The following is a 21,780-nucleotide window of genomic DNA, read 5'->3' on the forward strand; positions in this document are numbered from 1 at the left end:
CTGACCATAGATACAGAGGGACATGCATCTCAATGCAGAGGGTGCGGGCTATGTGAAGGAGGGAGCGATGTTTTCGTTCAGCTATACTGTTCTGTTGCAAGGTATGAGGACATGGCGTCTGGTGAATGGTACCATGATTAGCAAAAAAGCTTTGAATTGAGGATTGTGTTTGTAGATCATTAAAAAACTGAATTGTTGTTGTTGAGACTTTGGTGCAATAGTGGAGAAGATAGGTCCAGTTGACTCAGGTATGGTCATCAATAAAGACGATATAGTGCCGGTGGCCATCCATAGAGGGAGTGCGGGAAGGACCCCAGACATCATAGTGGATAAGATCGAATGGAGAGGAGGTAGGTGACCTGTCACAATGTGGATAGGAAGAACAATGATGTTTCCCTAGTTGACATGACTCGCACACGAATTCAGTAAGAGAAGGAAATATTTTCTGTAATTATTCAAAGGATGGATGTCCCAGACGTTGATGCCACAAAATAAAAGATAACTTTGAAGAAGGGGTCGACAGGAATGCCCAAGGGCTACAGTGGAAGTTATCGGTGATGAGCTCATACATCCCCCGTCCGTTCTCACGGCCCAAGCCAATCCACCACCCGGTACGCAGATCCTGGAAAGTACAATATGTTGGATAAAATGTGATGGAGCACTAGAGAGCACGGGTGATGGTGCTAACTGAGAGGAGATTGGTCGGAAAACTAGGAACATGAAGAACGTGGGTGAGAGGTAGATGGGACGAGGCCAATTCCGACCATAGGCAATGGTGACGGAAGAAGAGAGAGAGGTAGGAGTATAAGAGGATAGGATAGAGGGTGTACCGGTCATGTGTTTGGAGGCCCCTGAGTGAATAATCGACCACGAAAATGAAGACGCCAGAAAGGCATGTTGATGGCGAGGACGCCAATGCATCAGCCCGGGACACGTCACCGCAGGCAGTCGGGGTCAACACAGACGTTACGGATCCAAAGATGAAGTCAACAGAAGTCAACCCACCTCGGTCAACAGGAGTCAACGAAGAAGTCAACACGCCACAACCGCCGCCCGCCACGCCACCACCCGCGACGCCTCCACGCCGCATCATGACACGACGCCAAAGGCAGACCCACAACTGCCCTTTGGCGTGACGTGATGCACGCTTTCATGCGTGTCTTATTTTCTAGTTATTTTCTTCCTCCAAGGCCTATATAAGGTCATTTGTTTCAAGAACTCATTAGGCAATCATAATTCAAGAATTGAGTTTTCTTTCTAACTCTTCTTGGAGGATTGCCCTACCTCATCTTGCCCTAACCTTCCCCGCTGCCGCCGCCATCGCCGTCATCACCGCTGCCGCCGCCGCCACCACCGCCGCGCTGCCGCCGTCGTCATCACCGCCGCGCAGCCGCGGTCACATCGCCGCGACCGCACGCCACCGCGTGCCATCCCCGCGCCGCCAGGCGCCTCGACGCCGCGTCGCGCGGCGCTGCGCGCCGGCGGCGCGCGCTGCGCGCCAAGGCTGCGCCGGTGCGCTCCGCCGCACTCCGCACTCGCGGCGCGCAGGCGCTCCGCGCTCCGCGCACTTCGCGCGCCGCGCTGGAGTTCGTCGCGCCACCCGGCGCCCCCGCTTCATAACGCCAACCAGGGCCGGACAACGCCCGAGCGCCTGTTCAGATCACGCCGCCTTCGTCGCCACGAGCAGAATTACCTGCAGCCTCTACACGCACCACGGTGGTGAGGTATACCTGAACCCTGTGGTGTCGACGTGTTCTCCGCTCAGTATTTTTTCGGGAAGTTTCCACCGCCGTCAGAATTAGACTTGGATTTCCTCTTCTTCTCTCCTTTTCTCGAGTGTTTCTTCGCGACGTGAATTCGAGGTATCGATTTCGGTGCTTAGGCATCGTCGCGGTGGGGGAAGACAGTACTCCCGCCCTCGATAAGGGTCGGAGCTGCACCACCAGATTTCATCGGTTTTAAGTCTGAGAATCGACCGTGATTTCTGTGGATTGTTTTATCCCTTAACCCATTCCTACCCATAGCCTCGTCATCCGCCCTAAATCGTCCATCCCATAGTCGTCCTACGTCACATGTGTACCTGACATGGATGGGGCAGATGTTTCTGAGGGAAAAAAAAGATCCGGAGAGCCCTCGACACTGTCATCTGCGTCCATCTCGCCTAGTGTGAGTGTTACCTGAAATACTGGTGAGGGGAGGCTAGATGGTGGAAGTGCGGCTAGAGCGACCGAAGAGGCTGGCGTCTTTACTACTGCTTGGGCGGATTGAGGTCACCCAAATTGTTTCAAACCCTTGTTGGAAGCATGATTCTGTTTGTCGCAATAGGAGCATGGTGGAAAGGAGTTCCGTCCCTTTCCACGAGGTGATCGACAACCGTCCGTTCGCGGAGTGGGTGATGTAGACATGGCGAAAGTGGACGGGGCAGGAGAAGTCCCTTGTGAGACCAGTGGGTGCTCTAGTAGACACTCTAAGTGTAGCTGAGAATATCAAGAATGCTCTCTCCGGAGAGAATAGTTCCCTTGATCTGTGAGGAGATGGACAGATTTAATCCGCCAAGGTACGCACCTGAGATCAATGCCCAATGATAACACTTCAGTGTTTGTATGTCTGTCGTGATAGGATGATAGATAGCTAACTCCTGGATTATCACCTAAATGCATCCAAAGTCATTCTAGAGCATCGAAATCAGCCTGCATGCACAATATGAGTGCTTCGAAGATCTCCATCGTGTGACCGAAGTTACTCCAATCTGCGTACATACTCTCTAGCTGATGGCACGACACAGCCTACGACCCCAGGATCAGTGTCCAAGGAGTCAGCATCGTCATCGACATCGTTGCCGACTCGTGTCCAGCCCACACCGCAAGCCAAGGCGACGACGTACACACTCGAATTCAGATACCCCTTGTAATGACACGAATCTTCAGTCTTGATTACCAGTTTGATCCATTTTTGTATTTTCTACATTTTGCATTTTGTCTCGTAGTTCCCGTCTTCATAATCCCGTTGTAGCGAGGGGAAATTCCCGTATGAGGATACTTTCCCCTCCCTCCCTTTATTGGGCCCAAAACACTTTCATTTCATGCTCTTTTGTAGTCTCAAAGGGGGCCCATCCACCTCTCCCCTATAAAGGGAACAGGTGCGCGCCCTCAAAGAACACTGTTTGAATTTTGCTTGAAAAGAAGAAACGTCAGAATTTGAAGAGTCCCTCGTCATTAAAGGAGGAAGAAGAAGGAGGAAGAAAAGGGAGAGAAGAGGCGAAAGAAGAAGGAAACACGCCGCCGTCACCGCCGTCAGTTCTCGCCGTCGATTGCCGTTGTCGATCCCCCACTGCTGTGTTTGCCAGTGCCGCGTTGCCCGCTGCCGAGCCCCGTCGTGCCGGTCCATGAGGCCTTAAACTATCACCACTCCTAGAAAAAATTAAATTCTAGGCACATTAAGTGGGTCGAATTCATTCAGTCTTATACCTTTGTCCTTAAACATAAGAGGGGAGTGATGGAGGACCATCCAGCGGACACCAAGCCTGGACGTCTCCAACCACGACGAGCTGCTCGCGCTGATGCTCGCGACCTGGAGTTTAAGTACTCCGCGTAAAGCATCTTATCTTCCCTATTATTTGTTTTGTCTTTTCGTTCTTGGATTTTATGGACTGGGCCAGTGTTGGGCCTTGTCCTTGTCCTGTTTCTTTTATTTGTATTTTTATTTTCAGTTGTAAAGAGAGGCCGAACCATGTCTCGCGACGGTTCGTCCTCTCCCACGTTCTCACTTGGCACCTATCCTCATTATATAAGGGGAAAGCATGCCCAAGTGAGAGTTGAGTCATTTGTTGAAGAAAGTTTCCAACTCTTGTCTCCACCGTATCGTAGTTAGCGTGTAGAGAGGGTTGGCTAGCCTCGCCCACGTCGAGATTACTCCGTGGTTAGAACCCGCATCATCACGTCGAGATCACTCCGTGGCATCGTGTTTCAACGACCCTTCGAGATGGCTCCGGGTTGCTTAAAGATTCAAGAAGCCGTTCTTTTCTTGAAGCCAAGAAGCCCTTCGTCGAGATCACTTTGAAGGGTCTCAAGGATTCAAGAAAGCATCATAAAGGGAGAAGCGTCGTCAACCGTCACCGTTGAGATCACTCCGGGCACGTGTCGCCGTCGTTCCTCCCCAAGATTTCACCAACCACCTCCAAGAACGCCCTCTCCTTGGGAATCTTTGGTTGTTAGGCCCCAAGAAACGTCCAAGAAACCTCTTCTTGGAGGCTATCGTCCCCGCCACCACCGTCGTCCGCCGCCGCCATCGCCCTCCACCAAGATTCAGCCAAGATTCGCCCAGAACTCTCCAAGATCCCTCCAACAAGATCAAGAAATGCCCCTCTATCACAATCTTCTTGGGTGGTTATTTTCAAGAAACCTCTTCTTGGAGGCTATCATCCCCGCCGCCGTCATCGTCCGCCGCCGCCATCGCCCTCCACCAAGATCCGGCTAAGATTCACCCAGAACTCTCCAAGATCCCCCCAAGAAGATCAAGAAATGCTCCTCTATCACAGCCTTCTTGGGTGGTTATTTTCAAGAAACCTTCCACTCGGAGGTCTCGCACCATCCGCCACCGTCGCCGTCGTCCGCCGCGATCCTACTATCGACTCACCTTCATCCACCGGTCAACTACGCTGCTTCCCACGCCGTGGACTATCGTCAAATCAGGTACCTCTCCGTCTCCCCTCCATTACTTGAAGTATTATTACCTGTCTCCAGTTCCGTCTTCCGCTATCTCTTCCTCTGCCCTGCTTTATTCCGATAATCATTATAGGATAGCCACCATCGTCGAGAGATAGGTTTCTTCTTTGTAGTTGAAGATTAATCGTTGATCCTTAGACGTCGAACATCTTTGGGCCGTCAAACGCCCCTCGCTCCTTAGACGTCTTAGTTGGTCCAACCGGTCATTGGGAGTTTAATCCGGATCAATATCTCATTTAGTGATTGGTATCGACTTCCATCCCTGTCCGTGTTGTCCGAATATTGCTCATTTAACGGGAACTCTCTCAACTCGACATTCATTCATTTAACTATGAAACCACTCATCGTCTTTTTTTCCTGTGACGTAATACGAGCTGATCGATCCCGGCCATCGTCGTATTACATCAGGGAGTTGAGAACCGAGTCGCCGATGCTTTGAGTAGACGAGTCCACTTGCTAAATGTTATGAAGGTCGAGGTTATTGGCTTTGATCAGAGAAGGATCTATACCTTGAATGCCCAGATTTTGCTCCCAATTTACAGACTTAGGCAATTACCCGAGTCCTGAAAACCGAGATTATATCTTAGAAAATGGATTCTTATTCTATAATCGTTGCCTATGCATCCCACAGTCGTCTCTTAGGGATTTTCTTGTGTGAGAGAAGCATGCTGGAGGCCTTAGTGGTCATTTGGGAATAGATAAAACCATCGCTATGGTCGAGCACAGGTTCTTTTGGCCATCCCTCAAGCGAGACGTAGCCAATATAGTTTCCCAATGTCGAGTGTGTGCCCCACCAAGAAAGTCAAACAGAACACCAGCCTATATAGCCCTCTACTGGTCCCTCAGAAACCTTGGGAGGATGTGAGCATCAATTTTGTGTTAGGGCTTCCGAGGACGAACAAACGCCATGATTCCATCATGGTGGTTGTGGATTGTTTTTCGAAAATGGCTCATTTCATCCCTTGCTTTAAAACTTCTAATGCGTCCCATGTCGCCCAGCTTTACTTCAATGAAATTGTGCATCTCCACGGACTTCCAAAGAGTATAGTGTCAGACAGAGATGTCCGATGCACTAGCTACTTTTGGAAGACTCTTTGGCATCTCTTGCGAACAAAGCTTAAGTTCTCTACAGCTTTTCACCCTCAAACGGATGGCCAAACGGAAGTTGTTAATAGGAGCCTTGGCAACCTATTACGATCGTTGGTTGGGGACAACCTTAAGTCTTGGGATTCTGTCATTCCGCGTGCCGAATTTGCCTACAACGCGTTAGTCAACCGTACCACTGGTATGAGTCCATTTGAGATAGTGCATGGTCAACTACCCCGTACCCCTACCGACCTCATACCCATGTTACCACATGCTAGAGTCTCAGATGATGGTCATGAGTTTGCTGAACATATTAGAAGTCTGCATGAGGAAATCCATACACGCATCATAAATAGTAACGCATATAAACAAGCCGCAGATTCACACCATCGTTTTCGCAAATTTAAAGAAGGTGAAATGGTGATGGTGAGGGTTAGGCCGGAGAGATTCTCTTCCAAGCGGGCTACTAAGCTTCATGCTTGTAGTGCGGGGCCATTTCCGATCCTCAAATGAGTTGGGGAAAATGCCTATGCCGTCGACATACCCTCCTCGTGGGGAATAAGCACCACTTTCAATATCTCGGATTTAGTCGCGTTTAAAGCCCCACCTCCTTCATCTAAAGGCCCTGTTCTACCCTCAGACTTTCTGGTGAGCGAGTTTAACTTGTCCACTCTCCCATCATTACCTTCTGACTGGCATGAAATAACCAAGGAAATACTGGACGAGGTAATCACCTTCACCAATGGGTGGGACGGTGCGGAAGTTTCTTGTTCGTTGGCAGGGAAAAGCATCAACGAACGACACGTGATCACGGAGGAGGATCTAGCTCGCCTGCGACTGGATTTGGTGATCCTGTTGGAGCTTTCTACCGCTTACTCAACTGAGTCGAGTTCTTTGCACCTCGGGGGAATTGATGGCGAGGACGCAGCCACATCACCATCGAACGCGTCGCCACGGTCAACCAAAGTCAACACTCCCGCTACGAACACAACGGCGCAGTCAACCGAAGTCAACACTCCCGCTACGGACACAACAACACAGTTAACCGAAGTCAACACCTCCGCTGCGGACACGCCGCAACCGCCGTCACGTACATCTACACCACGGCACGTCCCTACGCGCGTCATGATACATCGCTAGAGGCAGATCAACAACTGTCCTTTGGCGTGATACGAAGCACGGCTTTAATTTCTCGTTTCTAATTTCTCGCCATTTTTCTCTTTCCTCCAAGGCCTATATATAGGCCATTATTTTCAAGAAACAGTTAGGTAGTCATAACTCAAGAATTGTGTTTTTGTTTAACTCTTCTTAGAGGACTGCGAAAGCCTCCCTTCTTAACCCATCAAACCTTAGTCGTTGCCGCCGCCGCCACCGCCGCCGCCAGTGCTGTCGCGTCTCGTCGCTGGCTTTCTCTCTCCTCCCCACCCTCTCGCTCTTTCTTTCACTCTCTATCTCCCTTTCGTCCTCCCAAGGTTGCTGCCCAAGGCAGCCACCCCAGGCCGCCCAAGGCAGCTACCCTACGCCGCCCAGGGTTGCCACCAAAGGCCGCCCAAGGCAGCCACCCTAGGCCGCCCTGGGCTACCGCCCAAGTCCTCCCAAGGCAGCCACCCCATACCACCCTGGGCTGCCGCCCGAGGCTGCCCAAGGCAGCCACCCCAGGCCACCCTGGGCTCCCGCCCGAGACCGCCGAAGGCAGCCACCACAGGCTGCCCAAGGCTGCCGCCCAAGGCCGCTCAAGGCAGCCGCCCCAGATCACCCAGGGCTGCTGCCCAAGGCCGCCCTTCCAGGACGTTCAAGGGGCCAGCCCCCCCCAGGCCACCTAAGGGCGCCCAAGGCCTCCCCTTGGCCACCCTCCCAGGCCACCCAGGGGCCGCCCTCCCAGGGTCGCCCTCATGGTCGGCCTCCACAGGCCGCCCAAGGGCCACCGTTCCAGGCCGTCTAAGGGCCACCGTTCCAGGCCGTCCAAGGGCCACCCTCCCAGGCCGCCCAAGGGTGCCCAAGGCCACCCCTTGGCCGCCCTCTCAGGCCACCTAGGGGCCGCCACTCCAGGCTGCCAAGGCTGCCTCTTGGTGGCTTGTCGAGGCTGCCCCACTCAAGGCCGCCCAGGGTCACCCCTTGGCCGCCCAATCTAGGTCGCCCAAGGATCGCCCCAAGCACCAAGTCCAGGCCGCCCAAGACTATCCCTTGGCCACCAGCCCAAAACCACCTACTTCGGGCCATTCCGAGGGCCATACAATGCCCGGAACGCCTAGATCCTTCTTTGTCCAAAGGGCCATTCAACGCTCGGATTCGTCAAGTCTTGCCTCGGTCAGAATTTCCCGCATCCTCTTCACGCACTACGGTGCCGAGGTACGCCTGAACTCTTCGGTGTAGAAGTGTTCTCCGTTCAGTATTTTCTCGAGAAGTTTCCACCGCAGTAGAATTAGATTTGGTTTGGATATTTCACTCCCTCCCTCTCTTTTTCGAGTGTCTCCTCGTGACGCGAATTTGGGTGTTGATTTCGGTGCTTAGGCATCGTCGCGGTGGGGGGAGACAGTACTCCTGCCCTCGATAAGGGTCGGAGCTGCATCACAGGCTTTTCATTGATTTTAAAGACCAAATTCGACCGTGTGGATTTCTGTGGACTGTTTTATCCCTCCCATACCCTAACCTTCTATTGTCGTTCGTCCATCCGTATCCTTTTCTCGTTATCCTCGCCGCTCAATCCCCAGTCGTCCTGCGTCACCTCCTTTGCTCCAACTCTGATTAGGTCTTGCATTTCATTGGGTATGTCCTGCATCTTGTCTCCCAAATGCGTTAACCTGTTCAACCATAGGACAAGACTCATCAGAATGTTCTTCACTAGAACAAAAACAACAAGGGGTGTTAGTGGAATTGTTGTCCTCATATGTATTTGCCTTTCCTTTAGTTTCCTGCAAAAAAGATTTAAAATTATTACTCATATCTTCTATTGTTTTACCAATCTTGCTCATGTCACTTTCCAATTTATCCATTCTGATTTCCAGCTCAACTGCTTTGACATCAATGATTCCTCCACGCTTTGGACGTGCATTTCAATTAGTATACCAAAAACGTTGACGATATGTCCAATCTTCCACTAGCTTTTCCATAAGTTTCATGGATTCTTCTGCATGAGTGTCAAGGAACATTCCTCCACTAGATATATCCACTAGATGCCTTTCCTGATCATTCAATCCACCATAAAAAATTGAACTAATTCATGAGATGGAATTCCATGACGTGGGCACTTCCTAGTAAGTGACATAAATCTTTCCCATGCTTCTCCAACAGTGTCAATTCCTTGATAGAAATCTCTTATAGCCTTCCTAATTGAAGTGGTCTTTCCATATGATATAGAATTTCTTTAAAAAGCTATATTGCATCTCACTCCATGATTGAAATTCTTGACCTACCCCTTTGAACCACTCTTTGGCCCTATCTTTCAAAGCAAATTGAAATAGCCCGAGTTCGAGAATTTCCTGAGGAAGACCTGCATAACTATAAGCAGAGCATATCTGGCTATACTCTTCTAAAAACTCATAAGGCTTCTCATTAAATCATCCATAAAACATAGGTAATTGAATGATCATATTCGGTTCAATTCTAAAGTTAACATTTTCAGGTAAATGAGCAGAAATTTTAGTTTAAATTTCACTCTCTACAGGATCAAAAAACTCTCTCAATCTCATTCTTCTAATCCCTTGTTCAGCTCTACAATTTTGGTTATCCTCCATTCTCCCGCAAATTTGTTGATTTTCCCCCTTGGAGCTCTCGAAAATATTATCAAGGATAGGTGATGGAGGACCATCCAGTCGACCATGCCCCAATCCATTGCCAGCGACATCGTGAAGCTTGAGCGGATGCGAAGAATCTACAATTTCGCTACCAAGCTTGAGAACCGACATCGTCTTATCGCTTTGCGTTGTTTATCTTTATGTTCTTTCGTTGTTTTGTCGTCTTTGGATTATCGGGAGGCCCCTCCTGAGTGAGCACCGGCCTCCCCTCGTGCGTGTTTTATTTTTAATTACATTTAAATGTCGTCTTTAGGGGGAGAAAATCCACGTTGGACTTCTTCTCCCCCTAAAGAATCCACTTAAGGGGAGCCCAATAGGCTCTCCTTAAGAGGAGGGGCCCAAACGGCCCACCCCCCGTCCACAACTACCAATTCCCCAATATACAAAAGGGAAGGGGGGACGTGGAGGGGGAGGAAGAGTCATTGTGTTGAAAAACAAATCCAGATCTCGTTCATTCTATCTTGGCAGTTATTTATGTTCATCGTGCGTGTTCTCCCAGAAAAATAAAAAAGATATTGTTGAAGAAGAAGGGGTCCTTCCTTCGCTCGTTATTTTTTTCCTGAAGAAGGAGATTGTTTCCTTCACAATTGTATCTTTGCAACCTACTGATCTCTTCCTACACTTCCGGATCAAGAATCTGCTGATCGTTCTCTTTTTCAAAACCAGCCGGGCCGTCGATCTCATCAAAAGATCTTCCCTATTGGCATTTGGAGACCCCCTCTCAAGGCCTAAGGTCACCGTGGCTTCTTTGCGACATTGTTTCGTTTCTCATGGTGATTGCTCTCAGGGGAAGTTGAGGATGTGGTGTTCTTTCTGGCGTTTTCATTCTTCCCCCCTTATAGAATTCCTTACGCCGCTTGTTGCTGTTTGGAAACACTTGCCGCAGAGGTTGCCGCCCCCCCCTCCCCCCCCCGTGAAGTACCGTTCTTGATTTGGTTCATTGCCGTCATTCTTTGAATCGTCGTTCTATTGGGGCAACGAAGAAGAAGATGGGAGGGGAATTCCAGGATGATGCTCCTTGTCTCTCTCGTGGTCCTCTTCTGTTGGTGATCGAGCCCTCACTGTTGAATCCGAAGAAGAGATTCGCCGCTCGGGAAATATATGGTCGGTTGGAGAAAAGAATCTATCGCCTGGAACAATGTACAGTCGTTAGAAGAAAAAAAAAGTACGTTGGGAACCCAGAGTGATCAACAGTTTTGAGGAAGACGTTACAGTCCCGCTCGTGAACGAGATCCTCAGCCAACATAGTCTTTGTTCTCATTTGGGCACTCAATCTGTTATACGAGTCTGCCAGCTTACTCCTTGTTTCGGCGAATATATCAAAGTCTGCCAGAACGACCATCAGACCCTCGGTTGCAGCTGATCGACCAGTCACTTTGGAGATCAAGTTATTCTCGATGACAAAAAACCAATCGCCAGCACAACCTCCTGGACGTAATTGGCAGAGCCAGGTTGCTTGTCAGCAGTTGTTCCAGTTTCTCCGACGTCTACCTATTCTCGCCTACAACGACGGGTTGTCACCCAAGCTCAGGAGCACAATCCACAGTTCTGCGAGCGCTAGGCGAATTTTCTTCTGTCGCTGAATTACTCTGATCTGCTGACGAAGCCGATTGTCTCCAGCCAACGACCAACTCCAGGTCATACGTTTTCCCTTCCCTGTTCATCTTGAAGTGTTATTTACCTCTGTTAGTATCGATCTCTCAAGTGCTCATCGTCACGAGTGAAATTAGACGGGGTTTTAGGAATAGCCACTCATTGTGTTACGAATCTTCTTGACGGTATCGGATTTGATCTAATTACGTTGGCGGTGTCGACGCTCTTGGACGAGAAATCGTTCCCCACCACGTCGTCTTTTCGAACCGTTTACATTGATCATTGGGAGCCTGATTAAGACGAACCCGATCTTGTGTCGTATAGTTGATCTGTGTCTCGGATCGTACGGCGATCAACGTACTACCCGTTATTATTTTTTCTCGAATCATCTTTGTTGGAAGCTAAGAGGGGGGGGGGTGAATTAGCTTTTCTGATTTTATATTATCTAAATACCTTTTAATGATTCCTTGTTTTAACTCTCACCTCCTTTCTCTAAGACACCAAGTTTACTTGGTTCCTCGATCCGCTAAGTGATCGAGTCAATCCAAGGTCCCCCTTCGAGTCCAAACTAGGACTCAGGATATCCTTATCAAGGATCCTCCCTTGTAAGGTACCCTCACCCAACTTACAGAGTTGCTGAGGAGTCTTTCGGTGGCACTTCTCGTTCCTTGGTGCACGAGCTTCAACCCCGAACGCCTTCGGGTAGACCGTCACGAGCACTTCCTCGTAAGCCTACTTCTCTCGTCACCGTCACGTCCTTGATGCCACCCACGTCACCTCCCCGCCTTCTGAATCTTCTTCACCTGCTCAGATTATTAAAAAGGAAAACAATGCCACTCCCCGTGATTGATTCAACAGTCAATCACCGCACTCAATGATGGATGAGTATATGATAATATCACAAGCACAAGAATCAAATCTTCTTTCAATCTCAGATCAGATTACTATAAAAAATCTCTCTCAGATCACAGAAATCAACTTCAAATATTTCTTTCAAAAGATCAAGATCAAAATTCCACTATCCTTCACAATACTATATGAAAAATCACCACTAAGACTATGATTGTGAAGGAATCTATCAACCTTTTTACTAAATGAGTGAATAATCAAAATGAAAAACTTCCATTATGAGTAGAGAAACACAACCACACCAATTGCAGGGGAAGAACTTCACTAAGAGGAGCACTTTCTTCACACACAAAGAGCTCAAGAGAGATGGTTTTCAAAGAGGATGCCTCAACCCTTGCTCTGAAGGGGTATTTATAGGGGTAGAGGACTACTTATACATTGGGGAAGATCACTCCAGTAAAATGCTTTTGGAGCTCTTTTTCCTCTATCATTTAATATGAACACGGGGATGAGACATTTGTTTTACATTTTTCTGACAGGAACATTTTGTTTTGTATTTGCAGTCTGTTAATTCCCAGATTGCAATCTCCATTGCAGTAGATCAGAAACATGTTCCAGATTTTGATAATCTTTCTTCATTCTATGTGAAGTTTAAACCTCCTATGGCTTCCAAAAATATATTTGATGTCTTATTTATGCCTTTCATGATGTTACACCATGGGTAGATTGTAATTTTCTGAGAATTTCAAAAAAAATTTGAGCTCAAAAGGAGCTGTAATTAATTTTTTATGATTTTTTTAAAGTTTTATAGAAAGTTTCCTTAATTAAAAAATTAATTATAGTAATTAATGCTAATTAAAGTAGTTAGGTTTAATATAGGAATTTCAAAAGTCGGAAAAAATATGATTTTTAGAAATAAGAAATGATTTTGGAAAGTCAATCGTCGGACCCGTCCTTTGGAATAAATCGAATTTCCTAATTCGATTTTTCGGGTCTAAAAAAAGTACATTATATATAAATAATTTATTTCTACACTAAGAGATGACTTCTGGCGCCGTGGTAAATCGCTTCATCACTGAGGCGGAGGTCTTGGGTTCAAATCTCGTTCTCCCCATATATATATGTATATTTTTAATTCAAACTTTAGTAGCGGACCCGACCTCGGATTTAACTGGTTAAATCCGCCCGTCGGGTCCGCTACTAAGGCTAATGGGCTCCGCCCATTTAGGCCTTATTGGGCCCTTCTTAAATGAACTAAAATGCCAGAAATTTATTTAGGAGTCAAATTTTCACTATTTAAAATACTTTTAATTGTTTAAAAAATTCAGAAAAATGTTTATAATATTTTTAAAGTATTTAAAAATATTTCTAAGGCTTCTGAAAATAATTTCAACATACGTTAAATATGAAATGACCTTTTAAAATATTTTAAAGTATTAAAATAACATTTTAATAGTTTAAAACTATTTTCAGAAACTTTAAAAAACATTTTTCATTCTCCCAAGTACTTTATGATTATTCTAGTTTATTTTATAGTTTTAACACATTTAAAAAACATAATCTTAAAATATTTTAAGCTCTAATTATAAATTAGTTTCTTAATTATAAATCCATGATGTTAATGTAATTTAGTGTACATTAAAACACAAAAACCTCAACAATCTTAAAATTCCACGTCATTTACTTTGCATTTTTTTGTATATATCATCTTGACGTGACACAAGGTATCAACTGTGATCGTTGTCTTACATCACTAGGACTTCTACTGATTGTCTAAAGGTTCACTAGATAGGGTTTTAAGGACCTCCTACCGTTCATGCAATGTCAAACACACAAATAGCAAGACAATCAGCTTAGATGAACAAGAAAAATCTAATATAAGATAGAGAGAAATGACGAGTTTTGCAATTTTCACTATTTGTTTAAAATTCCCAAAAAAATTGAACTTCAATTCAACAATGTATATAAAATTTTTTTATCACTCTAGAATAGAATATTCCTGATGAATTGTTTAAAATTCAAACTGTGCCTACCCGGCAACGATGCCAATTGATAAGCCTAAAAATGCATGTAAATTTGTCATTGATTTGGCGTTTAGACTAATACAATAAAATTTATAATTTCCCTTAATCACTAAATATAAAATATAGAGCAAGCAAGGGGTCGAACCACAGGGAGGAAACAAATAAGAATTTTTATCCAATTTCAATGAATTAATTCAAAGATGAATTAATTTTGCAATTAATAAATCTTAATTATGCTTAATATGGCTTTTAATTAATCAAAATCAAGTAAGACTTAATTTTGATTTTAAATATTTCGGTCAGAAAGCTTAAGATAGAAATATTTCAATTTTAAGATCAGATTGATTCGGATTATTAATTTCCCAATTATTATAAAATTTTAAGACAATTTTTATGAATCAAAATTGGGAATTCAATAATCAAGAAAGAGATTTTAAATTGGACTTCAAGATGCATGAATTTTTGCATCAATTTTATTTTTTTTGGTTTTTTATAAATTAAATTAAATTCCTAAATAATAAAAATCGAAATCTAGAGAGAGAAACTAGACAAATTAACCTAGAGAGAGAAAGTGAAGAATTTAGGGAAAAGATGAAATCCGACCATAAATTAAAAATCTAATGATGCAGAAATTTTCTAAATTGATGTGTATCAAAAATTAGATCTTGAATCACAATCAAAATGCAGTGCTAATTTCATTCAAAACAACCTTCTAGAGCATGTACATTTTGCCCGTGCCTTGGCATTTTTGAACTGTTCAAAAAGAATATTGAAATACAAATCAGAAACTTACAAATTTGAGTGTGGATTAAAGAACTGTCGACTTTCAAAGCATCCCTTGTGTTCTTCCTGACCACATCCTTGGAGAGAGCTTCAAAAAGTGATTTTTCCCATTTCCATGCCTCCATTTAAAGATCCAACCATATGGATTGAAGAGGGAAGAAACACAAAGATGTCCTCAAAATTTCAGCCCAATCGAACGGCTAGATCTCAAGATATCACCGTTTTATTGAGGATTAATCTCAACCGTTGGACATTTATCATTCTTCAAAATTTCTCAAAAAATGGCATTTTCTGATTGGTCGGCATTATTTTCCTTGTTTTCCGCCTTCTCGGATCGCGCTCTGACACATCATTGTGCGCGTCCACAGCGCATAATCATTGGAAAATGATTCCGAAGTTTGAACGGCTAGAAATGCTCCATGTCACTTGTCGACGCTGTTAAAAAAATTAAAAATGAAAAGTACAGCGTTTCAAGAATATTTTCTAATTGATTTCTGCATGCATTAAATGCACGCTGAAAATCGAAAAGCTGCCACCGCCATTTGTTTAAAAAATCTCACGTGGAATCGATTACCGCGTGCATTTAATGCACGTGGCTACTCGATTCCGCGTACGAGGAATGTGCGGAATCGATTCCCGCGTGCATTAAATGCACGCTGTTATCAATTCCTCAATCAATTATTACCTCGCCGCCCGTGCTGCGTAATACATATATATTGAGCTAATGATTGGCTATTTATGGCATCCCGATTTGCGATGCCATAATTAGCCAACAATGGTTATTATTCTCTCTCTTCATTATTTGATAATAAACATCTACTCATTTGCCCTAATTTTGGGCGAATGACGTGGATGCCCCTTAATATATATATAAATATATTATAAAATGGCAAATAAATTAAATATGTATTATTTAAACATATAAAAATCATTTCTTGGCTATATAATGGTAAAAAAATTATACAAAAATATGGGAAAATTCCTGAAAAATTAGGAAAACCCTTACCAACCTTTAGCCAAGTATTTATGGCTTGTAAAAAATATTTCTTTACTAAAATGAGGTTAAATTCCATGTAAACCCAGAAATCAATGCAATCAGGGTAACGGACAACTCGCAGAAAAGAAAAAAAGGCGTATCGTTGAAAAAGAGTTGCGATGGAAATAATCAAGAATAAAATCAAGCTTGATCTTTTCGAGGAAGAAGGTATCGTTGAAAAAGAGTTGCGATGGAAATAATCAAGAATAAAATCAAGCTTGACCTCTCTGGAGGACAAGGTATCAGCTTGAGAGGGATTCCAGATGACAAAGTGGTTCCTGACAAGTCGTCATCTTTTTTTGTTCCATCTCTTCCATGAGATAGAGAACTGCTCACTGTCAAACTAAAACTATGCCGGTAAACCCAAAAATCCCTGAAATCCGATTGACGGACAGTTAAGAAACGATGAAACTCACAGAAAAGAAAGTATATGGTTGAAAACAGAGTTGCGATGGAAATAATTTCACGAACAAAATCAAGCTCGACCATGAGAATACCCTCGGCTATACAACTTAAAACTGCCTCCGCATTCATTTGGTATTCTATCTTGGTCACCATCGGAGCTTGTTGGTGAGATTAAAGGGAAAACAGAATTAAGAACATACCCGTACCTCCGATCCGAATTCCGCCCACGTCATACCAGAAGCGCCAGATAAGATAGCAAGCAAGGGCAGGAAGGTGTACAAGAGCGCAGCAGCGTTCGTCTGATGGTGCAGCCGGAGAATCGTAATTTTTGCATGGAATATGGTTCTATGTATGCCATGCCGTATTCAGCCTGATCGATAGGCTAGGCTCAACGGGATCGGAACACGTAGCCCAAGTACGAAAATGGAAACACCTAAACGCCCAGGTTTGTTTTTCAAGAAACTGTTAACCCAACACCCCTTAACTCTCGTTAGCCAAGCAATCACAACGGATCTTTTTTAACCATGCATTTAACCACCGGGGCAACGACGGGAGCGGTGCGACTGAGAGTTTCTTTCTCGCTCTCCCCGATGGTCTCTCTATTTACCTCTTAGTCTCTCTATTTATCTCTTAATCTCTCTATTTATCTCTTAATCTCTCTATTTATCTCTTAATCCCTCCATTTATCTCTTAATCTCTCTAATTATCTCTTAATATCTCCATTTATCTCTTAATCTCTCTATTTAACTCTTAATCTCTAACTCTCACTGTTTCTCTCTATTTCTCTCTTAGTCTCTCTCGGTCTCGCTCCCTCTCTCACACTCTCTCTCTCTCTCCATTCCTCTTTTAATCTCTCTTAATCTCACGCTCTCTCTCTCTCCATTCCTCTTTTAATCTCTCTTAATCTCACGCTCTTTTAATCTCTCTTAATCTCACGCTCTCTCTCTCTCTCTCCATTCCTCTTTTAATCTCTCTTAATCTCACGCTCTCTCTCTCTCCATTCCTCTTTTAATCACTATCTATCTTGCGAGCTCTCTCTCTCTCTCTAATTCTCTTTTAACCTCTCTCACTCACGCTTTCTCTCTCTCTCTCCATTCCTCATTTAATCACCTGCTCTCTCACTCTCTCTCTCTCCATTCCTCATTTAATCACCTGCTCTCTCACGCTCTCTCTCTCCATTCCTCATTTAATCACCTGCTCTTTTACGCTCTCTCTCTCTCTCTCCATTCCTCTTTTAATCTCTCTTAATCTCACGCTCTCTCGCTCTATTTCTCTTTTCATCACTCTCACTCACACTCTCTCTCTATTCATTTTTTAATCTCTCTCACTTACGCTTCTTCTCTCTCTATTCCTCTTTTAATCTCTCTTAATCTCACGCTCTCTCGCTCTATTTCTCTTTTCATCACTCTCACTCACACTCTCTCTCTATTCATTTTTTAATCTCTCTCACTTACGCTTCCTCTCTCTCTATTCCTCTTTTAATCTCTCTCGCTCGCGCTTTCTCTCTCTATTTATCTTTTAATCACTCCCTCAAAAGCTCTCTCTCTCTCTATTCTCTGTTAATCTCTCTCCCGCGCTCTCTCTCTCTCTGCTTCTTTCTCAATCTCTCTCTTCTTTTCACGCGCTGTCTCTCTTGTTCTCTCAGTCTATCTCTCTCATGCTCTGTCCCTCTATTTCTCTCTCAATCTTGCTGTCCCGCCCTGTTTCTATCTATTTCTTAATCTCTCTAACACGCTCTATCTAGTTCTTTCTTAATCTTTTTTACACGTCTATCTCTATTTATTTCTTTATTAGGACGGATTTTTACTAAAAAATGATGGCAGCTGACTGCATAGAGCGATAAATATTCATGCTAGAAAGAAAAAGGCATTAATTTGCTAGTACTGAAAATCTCTTTGAATTTCAGTCAAGAATGTTGGTAGCTGAAAATTTAGATCTGTATGCAATAATGCGATAAACATTCATGGAAACTGGGCCTATAATGGGCCTGTGCTCGACCTTGATTGGGGCAACTGTTTATTTATTTATATAGATAATATTGGACCTATTTATCTGGTCTTTATTGGGTCAAAGTGGGTCTGTAATTAGCAGATGTTACGAGTTGAGTTCATTATTATCGTGCCGCTAGTGGGCAGATACTGGACCTTTATTTAGTCGATACAACGGAAGATCTGACCAAAAAGACTGCGGCTGTCTGTTTGATACAAGGTCTTTATTGGGACGATACTAGGCCTAAATTGGGTGGATATTGGGCAGATACTTGGGCTTGACTGGTCTGTAAATTGGACTTGAGTGGCTTGTAAACTAGAGAAAGAACAAGTGACCAAGAGAGAGGGACAGACAGAGGCAGAAAGAGAACAATAGGGAGAGCAAACTAAACAGAGACCCGGACAGTCGAGAGATCGAGAGATAGAGTGAGAGAGAGAGGAGAAATTAGAATAAAAAGAATAAGACTATGAAGAAAAAGAATATGAGGAATATGTGAAAGAAAATGGTATAAAAAAAATAGAAGAATAAGAGTTGGAATACAAAGACCTTCAGATAAAGATACATGAAGAGAAAGCACCACTCGGACACATGACGAAAAAGTCGGTCGGCCACATGATGACAAGGTTAATATGATATTCTTTTTTTTAACTCGCATTTTTGTCCTTTTCCCCTAATTTATCATGGCTAATAACATAGGTTTTCACCATCACACATGGCATTCAAACTTTGTCTTGTAATATACATATGTGCCTCCGTTTCTGTCACCACCTGACACAATAAAATTGTCATTAGTGCCCCCCCTCCGCGGCTCATTGCCGCATTCCCACCATCATATCTGACATAGATAGTGGTGATATTTCTTTTATTCTTTCCACTCCACTCACATCCACCACCATCAGCCACTGCCCAGCTTGCTGAATCACCAGAAAATATATTTAATTAGAATTAGTTTGTATTTCGAGTTATAACTTCCCATCAAAATAATTATTTATAAAATAGTAATTAATTAGGTTAAATATGAATAATATTTTCTGACCTTCCTGACTTCTTTTGAATCATGCTTCACTAAAATAAATATAAAATCCACAATAAAGTAAAATTACATTTAAATTTCTCTAATTCAATATTTTCTCTCTAAGGATTTGATCCTTGCTCTATGCTCGTAATGAAAATTAAAAATATTTATGTATAAACCAGAAGCCTTAAGCAATATATTTAACCTCAGTTTATGGTTTCTAAATGAATTTCAGGTATTATACCAATCATTGATTCAAATGGCTCAATTCATTTAACTATTTCTTTCAAGATAGTTTAATATCCTTCTCAATTATCATCTGAATATGACTATTTTGAATACACATTTAGAGACTAATGACCACTGTATTATGATATCGTCAAAATTCACTAGGTCACTGCACATATTTTGGGATTTCATTAACAATATTACACCATAATAATAATGAACAAATATGTTTTCAAATGAACTGAAACATGACATGAAAGTGTGATTGGATTAACAGCTACAAAATATCCATCAGTGAGATCGAAAAGGATATGAGATATTGAGAGAGAAAGAGATAGAGAGAATTGGAAAGATATAGGTATGGAGAGAGCAAATGAGCTAGAGAAAGATAAGCACAGCAAAAAACTCCCAATTTATTTGCATTTAATGTAATGAACAATATGGATTTTATCAACAAAATAAAATCTAGTCATTTAATCAAAATTCAATCCAATTTTAAGGCCGAGAAAGTGCAAGCACCTGGTGGAACAAGAACAATCCAACAGAAAAGCATGGTACATTATCACAAAATTATAGGATGCAAATTGACATGCATATCACTATGTTTGAACACAAATATTGGAACACAATCTTTGGTGAATCGGAGTGTTCTACTGACACAATGGTGATCCTACATGTGCAGCAACGATGAGAGAGAAAGAACTCAGCATCTTAGAATGATCCGACTTCAAAACACAATATCTGATGATATGCATGTCAATGGAAGAAAACACAATCTAATCTATCTTCATTGTTATGCATGTCAACCAAACACGACTTCCTTGTTAGGTTGTAGAAAAGGAACAAAACACAATGTAATCTCTCTTGATCTCACGCTCTCTCTCTCTCTCCATTCCCCTTTTAATCTCTCTTAATCTCTCTCTCTCTCTATTGCTCTTTTAATCTCTCTTAATCTCTCTCTCTCCACTTCTTTATTAATCACTCTTAATATCACGCTCTCTCTCCACTCCTCTATTAATCACTCTCTCTATTCTTTTTCTAATCTCTCTCGCTCATGTTATCTCTCTCTCTCTATTCCTCTTTTAATCTCTCTCACTTACGTTTTCTTTCTCTATTTCTCTTTTCATCTCTCTCTCTCTCTATTTCTCTGTTAATATCCACCATCGTCCACAAATAGTATTACCCGGCCTGGTAGCCAATACTTGCTACAGTATTGAGATATGTCTTGATATCTATATCATCATTCAAATCTATCTTGTTTTCCCTGGATATTGGATATCGAGATGAATCTCAGACGGCCAACCCTTATAGGTAGGCATCTCAATTGGCAGACCCCTTCACTGGTATTTTTTCCAAAAAAGGGAGTAAAACACAAATTTAAACTGCGGAATGTGAATACGTAGTACATAATTGTCTATGTGAAGTGATGTGATGGAAAAATGTTTGGTACTAAGACATTATTCTTAAGGGTTTATGCCTGGTTGTGTGTAGAAATCAGGTCAGTTGCGAACTATGCGATGAGTAGGTGATGCAGGACAACTTAGGGAGATGGGAATGACAACGACGGGTGGAAGATGCAGGACGACTAGGGGAGAGACGACTAGGGAGATGGGTATGACAATGATGGTGGAGAATGTAGGACAGGTTTGGGTAGAGGGATAAAACAGACCGTAAAATTCACACGATCGAATTTGAAAACGTAAAACCGATGAAATAATGGTGGTACAGCCCCGTTCCTCGTTGAGGGTGGGAGTATTGTCTTCAACCGCCGCCACGATGCCAAAGCACCAAATCCAATACTCGAATTCACGTTCCCGGGAAATCTCACGAAAGGAAGAAATTTAAGGAAAGAAAGAGATTACAATCAAATCTGACGGCAGTGGAAGAGTCCTCGCAGAACACTGGACGAAGAACACTCGACACCAAAGAGTTCAGGCGTACCTCAGCACCGGAGTGCGTGATGAGGTTGCGAGAAATTCAGGGTGAGACGTAACTGGGCGATCCAGGAGTTGTACGGCCCACTGGACGAAAGATCTGGGCGTTCTGGGCATTGGGCGGCCCTGGCAATGAGACGGCTGGACTAAGCCTGGTTGCTCAGTGGCCGGATGATGGGGGACCATCGCCGATGCCGACACCGACACTAGACGAGCCCGACCACTTCGAGCTGCTCGTGCCGACGTACGAGACCCAGGATTCAAGTATTTGTCATGATCTTCCGTAAGTTTTCTTTGTTATTTTACTTAATTGTAATTTT

This window comes from Wolffia australiana, chromosome 9 (assembly GCF_029677425.1).
Source record: "Wolffia australiana isolate 7733 chromosome 9, ASM2967742v1".
Lineage (NCBI taxonomy): Eukaryota > Viridiplantae > Streptophyta > Magnoliopsida > Alismatales > Araceae > Wolffia > Wolffia australiana.